The sequence below is a fragment of the Notolepis coatsorum genome (assembly GCF_963971535.1).
Source record: "Notolepis coatsorum genome assembly, chromosome: 1".
Classification (NCBI taxonomy): Eukaryota; Metazoa; Chordata; class Actinopteri; order Aulopiformes; family Paralepididae; genus Notolepis; species Notolepis coatsorum.
Genome location: NC_140165.1, coordinates 273,689,714 through 273,704,999, shown reverse-complemented (window position 1 = coordinate 273,704,999; position 15,286 = coordinate 273,689,714). Strand labels below are relative to the sequence as shown.

The window sequence follows — 15,286 nt, the reverse complement described above, 5'->3', positions numbered from 1 at the left end:
TCTTCATTGCAGCACAACTACTCTAGTCGACTAGAGCTTCAAATGAAGTTAGTGAAAAAAGAGATTAACTCCATTTTAAGACGACAATCTGAATTTCAGATGCACAGAACAAGACGGCACTACTACTTTCACGGCTCCAGGCCTAGTCACCTACTAGCTATGAAGATACGTGCCAGTGAGCAATTTGCGGATATCCCTTCCATTAAGAACCAACAGGGGGAGGTAACCACCAACCCCAAAAAGATTAATGATACATTTTGCTCTTTTTATTCCAACCTGTACAAGTCAGAGGTGGTCTTTGACCATACCAAGATGGAGGATTTTCTTGATCAAATCAACCTACCACAGATCTTGGAAGATAATGCTAAGCTGTTAGCTGCACCTACCACGCTAGTTGAACTTAGAGAGGCGATTGCGGATATGCAACGGGGCAAGGCTCCCGGATGGGACAGCATTCCACCGGAACTCTACCTTGCATTCTGGGATGTACTCCGTCCCTTATTACTCGCAATGATTTTACACTCAATCAAAGAGGGCAGTTTCTCCAGAGACGCTTATATCTGTTTTACTCAAGAAAGATAAGGACCCCACCGAATGTGGCAGCTACAGGCCCCTAAGTCTCCTCGGAGCCAAACTTATGCTATATGCCAAGGTTCTAGCCACCCGACTTCAAAAGCATATGACATCTCTAGTTCACCCTGATCAGACCGGCTTCATAAAAGGCTGCCTGGTTACTGATAACATCAGGCGGTTACTGCACGTGATTGATGCCAGCAATGATGTTGTAGTTCCTACAGCGGTCATGTCCTTGGACGCAATGAAGGCATTTGACAGATTGGAGTGGTTGGGTGAGGGTTTCATTCATATGATCAAAGTTCTCTACACAGGGCCTTCGGCCATGATCTTAACGGGGAAGTTCTGCTCACCACTCTTCTCTGTCTCACGCTCTTCTAGACAGGGTTGTCCTCTTAGTCCCGGACTATTCGCCTTATCTCTCGAACCTCTAGCTCAATACATAAGACAGTCCCAAATTATATCTCCTGTTTCAATTCAGGGCACACATCACCATATCAGCTTATACGCAGATGATGTACTCCTGTTTATGCAGAATCCCTCCGTCTCTCTACCTCATCTGCTCAGCGTGTTTAAGATCAACTGGCCAAAATCTGCTTTTCTTCCACTTAATGAGCCTGCGAAGGCTACCATCCTACCTGCAAACATACTTATGGTGGAGCACTTTAAATGTCTCGGGATTGAAATATTCCCTACTATTAATTAGCCAGACGGTAAGGTATAATTACTCCAGCTTGGGTGACAGGATTACGAATGACTTCAACAGGTGGTCCAAATAAAAAAATTCATTACAGGCCCGTGCGTCATTAATTAAAATTAATATTTGACCCAGAATTAATTTGATCAGCTCAATACTCCCGTTACCTCCTCCTGTTGGTTACTGGCAGAAATTGAACTCTGCCTCATATAAATTCGTTTGGAACAATAAACGCCCGCGCTTGAAGAGATCCACTGCCCAAAGGAGTAAACTCGATGGGGGCTTAGCATTTCCAGACTTTAAATATTATTTTCAAGCCTTCTCTCTGAGACCTCTGATCACTTGGTTTGACGCTCAAGCAGCCGTGTCTTGGCGACCATTGGAGGAGAAGATGGTGTCCCCACATAGACTTCAGGATATTGTGTATACCAACATTTCAATTAAGCAATGCAAATTACGATTTGGCCCTCTTATCACACATGTGATCCAGACTTGGCGTGACACCCAGAAAGCGTGTAGTAACCGCCATAAATGGCACACGCATTCCCCTCTATTTAACAACAATTTACTCCTTATTGGACAACAACCTATTAGGTACACTAGATGGGAAAAGAAAGGCATTCACACGTTGGGGGATATCTTCGTTAACTCTGATCTCCCCGGAACCCCCTTTTTCTTTTATTTACAAATAAGAGCAGCTCTGAGGGCTCATGGCGTTCCATGGGACGTTCCACTAGAGCAGTGTTTCTCAAAGTGGGGGGCGCGCAGAGGCATGACAGGGGGGGCATTGAGATAAAAAAAATAAAAATAAAAATTGGATTACAGAAAAGTATCACTAAAGTGCTATATGTTGCAGCTGCACTGTTCTCCATGAAAATACCATATTTGGATAAGTTTGACCATTTCTCAAAATCTGAAAATCATTATTTAATAAAACACAGAAAAGGATCACCAAGTTACTCTCGATAAAAAAAACTTTACAGACAACATTGAGACAAAGCTTCCTGACACATCTCCATCCAAACTCTCATTGAAATCTCATCTGATACCACCTGGAGAGCTAGTTTCAGAGTGTGGTGCTGAGTACCAAGTATCTCATGATGCAGCAGTTACGGTGTTGATACCATTCAGCACCACATATCTGTGTGAAGCTGGCTTTTCATCCATGACAGCTCTGAAAACAAAATATAGGGCCAAGTTGAGCCTTGAGGATGACATGCGTGTTGCCTTGTCAAAGACTGACAGAAATAAAGACTGTTTGCTTATTTCCTATGTTCGCTTTGTAAATTCCCAGTCACTGAGTGAAGATCTGCTGTTTTGCAAATATGTCAAAAACAGAGCAACAGCTGATGAGCTCTTCAAAATTATTGAACATGGACTGAAATGGGAGAACTGTGTGGGCTTTTGCTCTGACGGTGCGCAGGCCATGGCAGGGAAAAGGAGGGGGCTACAGACGCTCATCAAGGGGGTCTCGCCAAACGCGCAATGGACGCACTGTAAATTCACAGAGAGGCGCCAGCGTCAAGACAGCTTAGCCCTGAGCTGAATGAGGTTTTGACAGAAGTTATAAACGTGGTAAATTTCATCAAAACCCGAGCCCTGAAAGCGCGCCTGTTCTCTGCGCTGTGTGAGGAGATGGGAGCTGACCATTCTGCAGTGCTGTTTCACAGCGAGGCAAGGTGGCTCTCGCGAGGGAAGGTGTTGTCAATTTGTTGGGGCGAGGGGGGGGGGGGGCCCAAGATATTTTGGTCCGCCAAAGGGGGGCCTGACAGAAAAAGTTTGAGAAGCACTGCACCGTTTTCACAAATTCTTTTATGACAAAGAGACATCGAGAGGCTTCGTTTCTGACTTTTATCGCCATTTACTTATGTCCTCGTATAAGGACCTCCCCCTGGATACGATTTGGAGAAAGGATGTCCCGGAGTTGGATGTAGATTTTGATTGGGATGCAGTCTGGGAAAATGTTCGGCTGTCCTCACGCAACCCAGATCACCAACAGATTAATCTAAATTCTGTTCATAGGACTTATTTGACCCCTAGACGATTTAATCTAATCTCAGACATGACTCTCGATGTACATTATGTCCAAACGGTGCCACCGGAACATTTATGCATATGTACTGGGAATGTCCTCCTGTTGAGCTCTTTTGGGAAAATGTTACCTCCCAGCTTTCAGATATTTTCTCTCTGACCATACCTGTTCTGCCTTCTGTATTGTTATTGAATGATGTTTCTCAATTACTGACCTCTATACATGTGAAGAGACTCACTCTAGCCGGCATCACAGCCGCAAAAAAATTAATTGCCTCAAGATGGATACACCCAGATAGATTCTCACTTATCTTGATCTGATTTATCTGGAGATATCCACTGCACGGGTTATAGGGGTTAATGAGTCGCATATCGCAATCTGGTTGGCAGCTGTGGCAAAGATAAAAGAGCGCATATGACTCGATTGCTGCTGAATAATATTTTATGTATTTAACTCACGTTGAGGTCCGGGGGTGAGGGGGGCGGGGGAGGGAAGCGTGCGAATGCCTATGTTTTTTAATTACTTGTATATTTAATTATGTATATGTTTTGGGCCCTTTTGGCTGTGTGTCTGATGGTCGCGGGCTCGGGAGGGGGGGGGGGGGGGCCCTGGTTCGGGGTCTCGGCGGATCGTGGTGTTAAAGAGGCGTGATGCTTTGGTTCGCTGGGGCGCCGGACCAGGGGTCCTCGAGGGATGGGGATTGTGGCTGCCGTGTCTGGTGAGGGTGGGGGCTCAGGATGTTCACTGTACGGCAGAGCATGTGAGCGGCGCGGGGAGCGGAGCGGGTGGTTTTGAAGTGAGCGGCGGAAAATGGGTCGGCGCGACTTCCGGAGCGAGAGTTCTCCTCCGCTCCAATCCGCTCCGGTCCGCTCACAGTGGTTTAACACTGATGTAATATACATGTAGTATAATGCCAAAGCAACAGGTGGCGATGTACAAACATGAAGGCCATTTTCAACCAATGAGAAGGGTGAACCGTCACTCACATCCTGCTAGACCAAAGTATATTCCACCATTTTTGTTGTTGTTAGCTTACATGCTAACGTGAATGGCAGCGACCATAGCATTGTGGCTAGGCTAGCTACCATCGCTTAGTAGAGCTAGTTGAATGGATATTACGTTATTTAACATTGCAGAATGGGTACAATTACAATACGGCTCAATACAAACAATTGTTAAGTAGCCCAGGGGGTGTAGACTGTTGTAGTTTGGTCAAATCAAGCTAATTTACATCATGCTCCAAATTTTTTTTTAATTCTGCCGAGCGAGCTGTGGAGTGATGTGGAGCGGGGAGCGCTTGATTCGTAAATGAAGGTGAGCGGTGAGCAAGCGGAGAGCAACTTGGGGGCGGGGTCAACATGAGCGATTAGCGGAGTGGAACAAGCCGCCTAGAGCGAAGAGCGGATTTCTCGCCCACGCCGATCCGCTCACATGCTCTGCTGTACGGTATGTCTCCATTATTGTCTTCCCATTTTTTGTGGTGGGTTGCCGTTTTGTGATGTATTTTTGTGTATTATTGTTATTGTTGTATTGTGATGTGTATCGTTCCATGTGAAAAAGTTAAAATAAAAAAGATTTGATCACAAAAAAAAAAAAGCTCAATAAGCAACAGATGGCCATATTGATCTGCTAATGTAACATTACTCAGTATTCACACAATGTAGTGTCCAATTTGACTAAAACATCCAGTTTTTTTAAGCATTAAAACCAATGGATGGAGGGGCGCCCCAGTGGCGAACCACATAGCGCTCTCAGCCGCGACACGGCCGACCCGGGTTCGACTCCCGAACCCGTCGTTATTTGCCGAATGTCTTCCCCCCACTCTGTCTCCCATTCCTCCTCTGTCTCTCCTTACTGGACTGCCCAGTAGAAATAAAGCGATAAAAACGCCAAAAAATAAATCTTTAAAACCAATGGATGGTGAATTTAACATTGAAAACCCTGTTAAATGCCAGCACCCACTTCAATGATAGCGTTGTGAATGCATATTCTCTCTCTTAAATTATGGCTATGTGTCTAATCTGCCTGTCGTTTATCAATGACTTGTTTGCAGTCAACATTGTTGAAACAGATTGTTTTTTTATCGGTTCATTTTCGTTTTATAGCATTTTGAAAAGCCCTCGTTTTCAAGGAAAATATATAGATTCCATGATAAACAGCATTTACTGGAATATTCTAGAATACACAAAAACGTTGTAATTTTTCGATTATCGATAGTATGTGTACTTATGCACGCTATAGAGGAGGGCTGAAAAATCGATTCTCTCATTTCCTGATCAGGAATCACCACGCACACACACGCATAGGGAAAAAGCTTATATCTCCGTGAAAACCGGTCTGATTATCCTAAGACTGGTAAAATAGATTCCTTACCTGAGATCAGATGTTATCCAAAAAGATTATTCCAATTCCTGATCGCCATTCCAAATATTGATCACGCTTATTGATTACAGTGTTGGTACTGTAAATACATAATCGTCGCTGTTCTGAGGACCGGCGATCACTTGGTCTCTTCAGATGCCTTGACGGAAAAATTAAATTAGCAAACTAACCACTCCCCCTGCATCAGTCTGAACTAATGGGGTGCAGTTACACAGGGATAGATGATAGGGGGCGGTATCTTCCCAATTGAGCTCAGAGAGACTCTGCAGCACTAACCCGAGGCTCGATTGATGAAATATGAATTCAAATCGTCAATAAATTAAAAAAAAACTGCAAACAGACGATATATGTCGTTGACGGCACTCAACTGGCGGTATGAACTAACGACTTATAGTGTTGGTGGCATCCAAAGTGTTAATGCATCGCAACAACAGGTACATTGGTCAAAGATAATTCCCTGTACATCTAAAGCAAGTCAAACAATGTAATTGTGTCCAACCTCACATGGGAAAAAAGAAAGGGTCACAAAATATCCCTTTCTACTATGTGGAAATCCACTTACCGTCTTCTCCAGAGTCAGACAAGAAGATAGATACCAATTTCCTCTTTGTGTGTTCAGTAGAAAGCTATCCGACTGCACGCTAGCCTACATTATATGTAGCTTAGAACAAATTAATGGAAGTGGCTAACCTAGGCGTTGGCCAACTAACACCTCTCCCAGAGTTTTAAGCTAGGCTCAATCAATAAACAATCACACGTTTTTGGCCTGCCAAGTGGTGTTCCTGGGGTCACATTGCTGTATTTCTGCTGAGCAGGTGAACTCACTCTTGCAAATGTCTCTGAAATTGCCAACTGCAGCTGCAATGCAATCACATAGCAAAAATATAAAAGTTGACAAATAGTCAATCGAAAGGCACAGAGAACCAATATCTAATCACTAAGCCCAAAGTACTGAAACAAGCCTGGCTTATTTCCACGGTGAGGGGGGGGGGGGGGGGGCAAGTAACAACATTTAGCCAACTGTAAAAACATATTCCTCCTCAGGTGTGGACACCACCTGCCTAGTGGTGCAGTATATATATATATACAGGGTTGGACACCACCTGCCTAGTGGTGCAGTATATATATATACAGGGTTGGACACCACCTGCCTGGTGCAATATATACTGTCTATATACTGACAGTGAGAGGGAAGAGGAGGAGGTGGTTGGAGATGGTGGTCTAGTGGTGGGAGGGGAGGTGCTGGAGGAGGTGAAGCAGTTTCGCTATCTGGGAGATGTGATGGACTGTGAGGCGGGAGGGGCGGGAGTGGAAAGGACGGTGAGGGCGAGAGTGGTGGCGGCGTGGAGGAAGTGGCTGGAAATTAGTAGGCTACTGGTGAATCGAAACATAAAGATCAGAGGAGGGATATAATGAAGCATGTGTGAGATCAGTTATCTTGTATGGTTCAGAAACGTGGGCAATGACAAAAAGGGTGATGGTGGTGTTAAGGAGCTGTGATCGGAAGATGTTGAGGTATGTGGCGGGAGTCAGATGGCAGGATCAGTACAGAGGTGGATGAGATCTGTGGTGTCAGGGAAATTGATTTCAAGGTGAGATATGGACGTCTCAGGTGGTTTGGACATGTGAGAAGATCGGAGGAGGGGGGGATGTTGAGAGGGGTGGAGGAGATGATTGTGGATGGGCGGAGGCCGAGAGGGAGACCGAAGCAGATGTGGAGGGGATGTGTGGGAAATGATATGAGGGATCTGGAGATACATGAAGACATGGCACAAAACTGTGCCCAGTGGCGTGGAGTCATCGCCTCGTCCAACCTCACTGTAGTGGTGAAAAAAGGACGTAAAACGAAGATGATGATGATGATGATGATGTTGGACAGCACCTTCCTAGTGGTGCAGTATATAGACAGGGTTGGGCAACCTTGTAATAAAAACATTCTCCTTAAATAACCTTAAAGGGGAACTATCTTATAAATGGCATTTTTCAGTGTTTAGCATTGTTTCCTAGCTATGTGGACTTATATTAATATGATCTGTCTCTAATTCTCATATTGGCGCATTCTTCCAATTCTCCTCTCACAATATTCACCCTCACTGAACTGAGTCATGTGAAAATGTGCTGATCTGTGATGTCAGAGAGACACCGCTGCATGATAATGTCCCAGATGCTTCGAAGGTCACACAGTGGTTTAGGAGCCCAGCCTCAAAACAGCTTAAGATCTTCAGGTAGAAAAATGCTGTTTTTGAGGACTTGATTAGAAATACAAAACAATGAATTAAAAAAAATATATAATTACAGAGGTGTTCCATAAACTCACAGGAATTGTGTAAAAGTGCCCAAATAGTGAAAGAAATAGTAAAATAGTTCCCCTTTAAAGGTCACTGAAAGGCTGCCAGGTGCACACTCCCACACACACTCACCTTGCCCTCCTGCTCTGGTGCCACCCGGTGCTATAGGGTGTCGGAGGAGGGCGGCCGCAATAGCAGCTCTTTGCCTCAAAAGTTCTCCCTGGCCGTCGGCCCACATAGCCTAGCCCTAGTGGTATATGTGGCGACAGCGCTGACGTTCAGCAGAACTTTCAGAGTTCTCCACGGCTGCACTTTAAGAAGGACTCCGTCTCTCACCCTCTCCCACCAATGTCATTATGGATCAACTTCCACTTTTCCGCTTCCCAATTACACCAGGCCATTAGGCACCCGCTTGTTAATCACCAAGTAATTTGCTCAGGGTTGAGAGAGATTGTGACTAAGAGGATACAGTGCTGAGGTTGACAGGGATTAAACTAAGCATGCAGGGGATGACACACTATGGAATGATGTCCTCATGTATGAGTTGCCAAAGTTACTTGGGTCGGGGTTGAACCGTGATGAAACTGGCAGCATGTTTTGAAGTGATCGCTTTGGTAAAAACATTTTCATTTCCTGGAATGCGCGCCTCCACAGGAGCTCCGGAGCAATTAACCCCAAACATCAGCGGCCCTGAGGCTATGACATATTAAAGCTGTTTTCATCGGTTTTCAATATTTATACTGTAACTGCAAACAGGCTGAAATTACATCTAGAACTTAAGTTTAGACCCTGCAGAATGGAATATTACATTGATTTAATAATTTATTTGTATCATTGTTAGATTTGTTTTTAGAGACAAAAGTTAGCGAATAGTGGTGACTACTGCTGGTCAATAAAGTGCTATTTGGCTGGTTCTTCATTCTTGAATAATCAAACATGTGCCAAAACTAGAAATGCTACTCCAAAATTGTAATCAGCCTGGGTCCTGTCAAAAGTCACTACATGTCTCAATCATTGTAAAAAAAATAAAATTGCACACCTGCTATCTCCAAAGTGGTGCGTCAGAAAGGAACAATCATCACATTAACAAAGAAAAGTCCCGCACTGTCTTCACTTACATTCAATTTTAATATAGACAATTACCTTCATCGGGTATCAAATACAGGGACTTTTCTTTGTTAATTTCTCAATCAGAACACAGGGACAGCTCTCCAATGGAGAGCTAGCTTGCATAGAGCTCCATGGCTCTGACATGTCAGTATTAGTAGTGGTGGAAGAAGTACAAAGTTCCTTAACTTAAGTAAAAGTAGAAATACCCAGATAAAATAGTAATTTATGGTAAAAGTAAGTCATCCATTCAAAATTATACTTGAATAAAAGTAGAGAAGTATTTTCTATTGAATGTACTTATGTATCTAAAGTAAAAGTATGCATTCTACATGACGTTTGTTAGTCTAGTAGGAAGAGGGGGGTATCATGCACCCCCCGGAAATATACTTCTAACCAGACTTTCTAGATTGGAAAAAAGGTAAAACAAATGATAGGCTATGTTAACAAGTTGTCAGAGTGTCCCATGTATCATTTATATGCTAATTAAGGAGGTGATTATCAAAAAATCTCAAACTAATCTGTTTAACATATCTCAGCCAATATTGCAGATAACTGAACAAATGAGGTGTCTAGACCCATGTTTCGAGGGTCAAATATCACAATAACACTATCCCTAGAGTAGGGTTGTCACGATACCAACATTTTAGTTTCGATACTATACCAATATTAATTTCGATACTTTTCGATACTTTCGATACTTTTCCTCAAAATCAGGGAAAAACTCTCAGATGTTATTATTGTTCTTTATTTTAAAACACAACAATGAACAATGACAAGAATAAATAAATTAAAAGCAATGGCATTCAAAATGATGGAAAACTTTTTTTGCACTCAAAACAGTTGCTGTACAAGGTTTCTGAACCCAGCTTTCTCAACTGTATATATATTGGAACTTGGTCCATACAGATGAACTCTGCGACTGCCCTGTTGATCCTTTTATCATCTTTGGACTAATGTGTGTACTTAATATGCTGCTCAAAAAAAGCGGAGGTTAGGTTGCTTCTGAGTGAGCCAAATGTAGCAGACTTCTGTAGTTAAAAAAAATTCAAGGGGTAGAAAAAGTATGGTTGTATTATTATACATTTGTCATAGCAGAGGGCCTAATTAGTTTGAGATACCATAAGTTACCTAGAAAACATTTTGATGAGTGAGACTGATTATAGCCTATCATAATCTAGAACTAGGTTATGTCATATTGTAGGCTGTTTAACAAAAATAAAATAGATTTCCGTTGTCTTTATACAGTCTGTATGAACCATTAATGGGCAATTGTCAAATGTCTCTGTATAAATCACGTTTGTGACTAAGCCATAGAGATGCTGTGTTTACTAGCTTTCAGCATGGCAGTTTAGGCTATGTAGGCCTATAGCTATTATTAGGCTTTTCAATTTATTTTCTATTCTTGCGAATAGCATTGTGGACATTTTCTAATGCTCACAGTGAGGATCTTTATGGATTAAAGTTAGCTAGCTATAACTAGAATTATAGTTCGCTAGCTATATAAGCTAACGTTAGCCGAGTTTATTCTATGCAAAATGTGCTAGCTAGCTAACGTTAATCAATAAAGATCCTCACTGCGATTGCCGATGGTTATGATAACTAACTAATCGCAGTCAGGATCTTTATTGATTAACGTTAGCTAGCTAGCACATGTTGCTAGAGTAAACTCGGCTAACGTTAGCTTATATAGCTAGCGAACTATAATTCTAGTTAAAGCTAGCTAGCTAACGTTAATCAATAAAAATCCTCACTGTGATTGCCGATGGTTGTGATAACTAAATTTACGTGCTACAGTAGCTCCTATCAGTACTGTAGTCATGTCATTGATGCCAACGTTCGTTGGACGAGCTATGCTAGCTCTCGTCTCAACTAGAGTTTGTTGTTCTTCATTCCAGAAGGTTGCTTCCGGTAAACTAGCGCAACGTCACCAGCAGCGCTGTGCTCCAATAGGAAGGCATTCGCATGCATACATTTTTTTTTTTTTAAAGTACAGTTTTTTCCCAAACGCAGTATAGTATAATTTCGAACACTCTAGTACCGCGGTACTATACTAATACCGGTATACCGTGCAACCCTACCCTAGAGTGATCACATGTTTCTATGTAAGTAGTGTGGTAATATTGCCTTGGAATTTCATAATTAATATGTGTGAATAAATTGGAGAACCATAAATATAAAGCCAGATGTACCTTTCAATAGCAGAGTGGACTCAGTGGCTAAAACAGTCTCAACTGTCAGTGAGACAGTTGCATCAGATAACAACAGCAACAGTTATTTCAACCCCCACTCAAGCAATGACTAATTTAGAGAACAAACAACACTTGAATTGACAGTATGTAAATGTAGAAGCAGAGACAGCTGGGTTGAACACAGGGCAGACCAGTTTAGACTTGTTGAAGCATGGACACTAACTCACAAACAAAGTAATCTATTAATCAACTGTTTAGTATCAAAAGGTCTCATATGATGTCTGGTATCAGTCTTAGAAAGCACTGACTGTACTTGGATGATATTAGACATCTATAGCCATATAGAAGGAATGTTAAAGTTATATATTATTCATTTATTCATTATTCATTTCATCTAACTAACCGTACTGTCATGCACTTGTCCTAATAAACTAACCTACACTGTAGCACTCAACACTTTGATGAACATTGTTGCTCAGCTGATAGAGTTGTGCCCTTCCTGATGGCTTGTCGTACAGAACTTGTAAGTCGCTTTGGATAAAAGCGTCAGCTAAATGACTAAATGTAAATGTAAATGTAAATTTAAGAGGAGATTTCTGTTGGGACAGACCCATCCAGGAAGACAGTGACGGGGGCCACTAGCGGCCCCTCTGGGTATTGAGTCAAGATCCACACAGGAGATCAAAGGGGTAACCAGCCCCAACAGGAAGAAAACACCAACCCCCCACAAGAGATCAACCCCCACAAGAAGACGCTGGATTGGACCAGCCATATGTATTATTGGCTAGAAATGATAGGATATAAGGCCCTACATAGGGTTATTCAGGAGCTCTCAGGCCGGACCCAACCAGGGGTCTGGGGGCTCCTCCACCGCTGAACCACCCAGAAACTACTGTGAGCTGATGCATTTTACGTGAGTAAATCATGGGAAACACCAATGGTTGTTTATAGATTAGAGTAATGTACAGATCCCTGATCTGTAAACCAGATTTACTCATGTATAATGTGTACAGTAAACCATGTATGTTCAAATTATGTTAACCAGGTGACTGTTTGATGTGCAGTATTGAGGTTTGAGATGCAAACCTGATTGTGATATTTCTGTACAACAGACAGCTGTTAAGGTTATCTGATCATCTTTTGTATGTAAAAGTCAACCTTTTATTCACTCCTGGCCCTGACTCAAATAAATCAGTTGAGTTGAACTACAATTCTGGTTTGTCTGGCCTACACGTTTTATTCCTCATCTGCTAAGTCAGAATGAGGAGACCAACAATTCTATCAGTATGAATCTTTCCTCCTCCTTCCAGATAATCAATCTCATTGTATTGTGCTACAATAACCTCAAATTATTGTAGAAAGTCTGTGGGAATTTACTACAGTAGCCTATGCAAATCTGTGCCGTCAATACAAAATAATCACATTTTTACCAATTAGTTGAGTAGGAAAGCGGATACTATCATGCACCCCCTGGAAATATATTGTTAACCAGTGTTTTTCTAGATTGGAAAAAAAAGTGTGTCCCATGTATCATTTATATGCAAATATAAATGCAAATATATATGCCTACCTAATGTACTGCCTACCTAATGTACTGCCTGGTGCCTACCTAATGTACTGCCTACCTAATGTACTACCTACCTAATGTACTGCCTACCTAATGTACTACCTGCCTAATGTACTGCCTAACTATCATCATCATCATTTATTTATCCGTACATGGAATTACCACAGTCCAACAGTACATAATATATCTATTGATGTTTATTAGTGTTCACTCTGGTCTGACTCACGTATAATAATAATTGGCAAGATGCCGGCTCGCTCATAAACTATTTTATTTAAATTTTTTCACCTAAACGGTTTACTAAAATATGTTTCTTTAGGCAAGAAATAAGACACACAATTGCTGGATCTGATCAGCAATGCCTAGTTTTACAGTTTGATCTGAATCTTGTGAACAAGGAAGTGAGTTCACAGAGACAGGAGCCAAAACTGACTGAGCCTGACTATTGAATGTCACAGCATGTACAGAAACTTGAACATTTTTGTAAATTTAAATATTAAACTGGGAAATGGCCATAATATAGGCTATTTAACTAATGGAAAGACAATACTCTATGCTGGCTGTTAAAATAAAATAAGAAAATATATACACATATATCTACACGTTTTGACCAATAAAGGCCGGTCTCAATTAGAAGCTGACTTAGTTTGATGCACAACTTTGTAGCTCCAATTACGTAGCTCTTTCTCCTCAGTATATCTCTCCAAACAATACAAATCCATCTACCATGGGTGAAAGACTATTCTTCCTGGAGTCCGAACACATAACTTACAACATTGGAGTAATAAAAAATAACAAAAAAACACCAACAATAAAAACATAAGAAACACTTAAGTACATTCTCAATATCTTCAAAAGCTCACAAAGGTGAGATAGGTGTGAGGTAGGTAGGTGACAGAGTGAGAATGCACTGTCTCTCAAAGCAAGGTCAAATTACTCATAATTAATGTGTTATTCGATAGCCAAATTTTTATAAAGGTAATATTCATACTTACTGGTTTAAATAAACAATTCAAGTGAAAGCTTGGGTTATTAATGGAAAGTGTACGGTGTATATATGTTTCAGACACCTACCTCCAACAGAAGACACACTTGTTAGCGCAGGCCAGACTTGGAGTGTTTCAGACACCTACCTCCAACAGAAGACACACTAGCGCAGGCCAGACTTGGAGTGTCAGACAGTGTTCATTTAGTCAGCTATTTTTTTATTTTAGTTTTAGTCTTAGTCATGTCTCAAATGCTCTTTTTCGTTTTCATCATATTTAGTCACCTTTATCTATTTTTCGTTTAGTCAAGTTTTAGTCAACTACAGGTCTGAGCATTTTTGTTTTAGTCTTTTTTGTTTAGTTTCGATTTAGTCTTTTTTGTTTAGTCTCGCCACTCAGTTACAGCCTCATAAGTTGGCGTGAGCTTTTTTTCTAAACCAAAAAAACGAACGTTAGTGCTAGCTGGTTAGACTTATGTAAGCTATTTAATGCGTTCTATTCTGGTGGATCAACATAATGTAGCAATCCATCATGCAGTAATGTAAGGAAGAAAGAGGAGTTTCCTTTTCTGTATGGTGCTATATTTCCAGCTCAATATGGGGTTTTACAGGTTGATACTTCCCTTCTCAAACACAACACAGCTACCTGCTAATACGCTAGGTTCACAACAACAACGTAACATCAGGTACGTCATCCCATATCTCCCGGGGGGAAACAACACCCCCAGCATAACAGTGGTGCCCCTAAGACCATACAACTTACTAGAGCGACACACAAAACCCCAGAACATTACAATAATTCACCTACGGAACGATGTGTTGGGGATAAGGGTTCCGCAGGGACAATTATGTTTGTTACTTTCCTGTCGGCCAATGAGTTCCTGTTAGCTAGCAAGTAGCAAGTAAACAGTGTTGATGTTGAAGTTGATGTTGAATAAACGTTTAGCAAGATTTTATTTTGTAAATTACATTTTGTGTCATCGTTTTTAGTCAACGACATTGCATGAATAATTTTACCACGTTAGTGTCACATGATCTCCATTAACTCTTTGACGGCCAAACATGTAATATATTGTGTTTCACCGCCACCGCTTGAGCGTCAAAAACGTAATATTACGTTTTTAGATCCTTTGATCTTTTCCCTTTGATCCCCGTTCTAAACGGTCACCCGGATCACTCTAGGTGTCCCTGGCTCATTTGCCTACGTTGGAATTGCAATGCCGATCGAATCTCACCAGGTGGCAGTATCGCCTACCTTTTGAACTCTGATAGTCCAGATTGATTGATTGATTGAAAATGTGATTAACAGATTGCAGAATGGGTACAATACAGTACAGCTCGGAACTAGGCAAAATCTGCATATGGCTTGCTGATAACAAACTATCATTACACATGGGAAAAACAGAGTCCATTCTCTTCGGTTCAAATAACAAACTCAGCAAGACCGACGGCTTCTCAGTTAC

General features: G+C 41.6%; 1 protein-coding gene across 2 annotated transcripts in view; it reads right to left on the bottom strand.

Moving 5' to 3' along the window:
• Positions 1-15,286, bottom strand: part of tyw1 (tRNA-yW synthesizing protein 1 homolog) — a 444,264-nt gene that overhangs the window by 286,315 nt on the left and 142,663 nt on the right. Inside the window, exon 1 of one of the 2 annotated variants that reach the window (XM_084324652.1) lies at positions 13,913-13,944. The exons of the other annotated variant lie outside the window; for it this stretch is intronic. The gene's annotated coding sequence lies outside the window, so the exon portion shown is untranslated. Of the gene's footprint in view, positions 1-13,912; positions 13,945-15,286 lie in introns of those variants that run through there. 2 annotated transcript variants of the gene reach the window in all.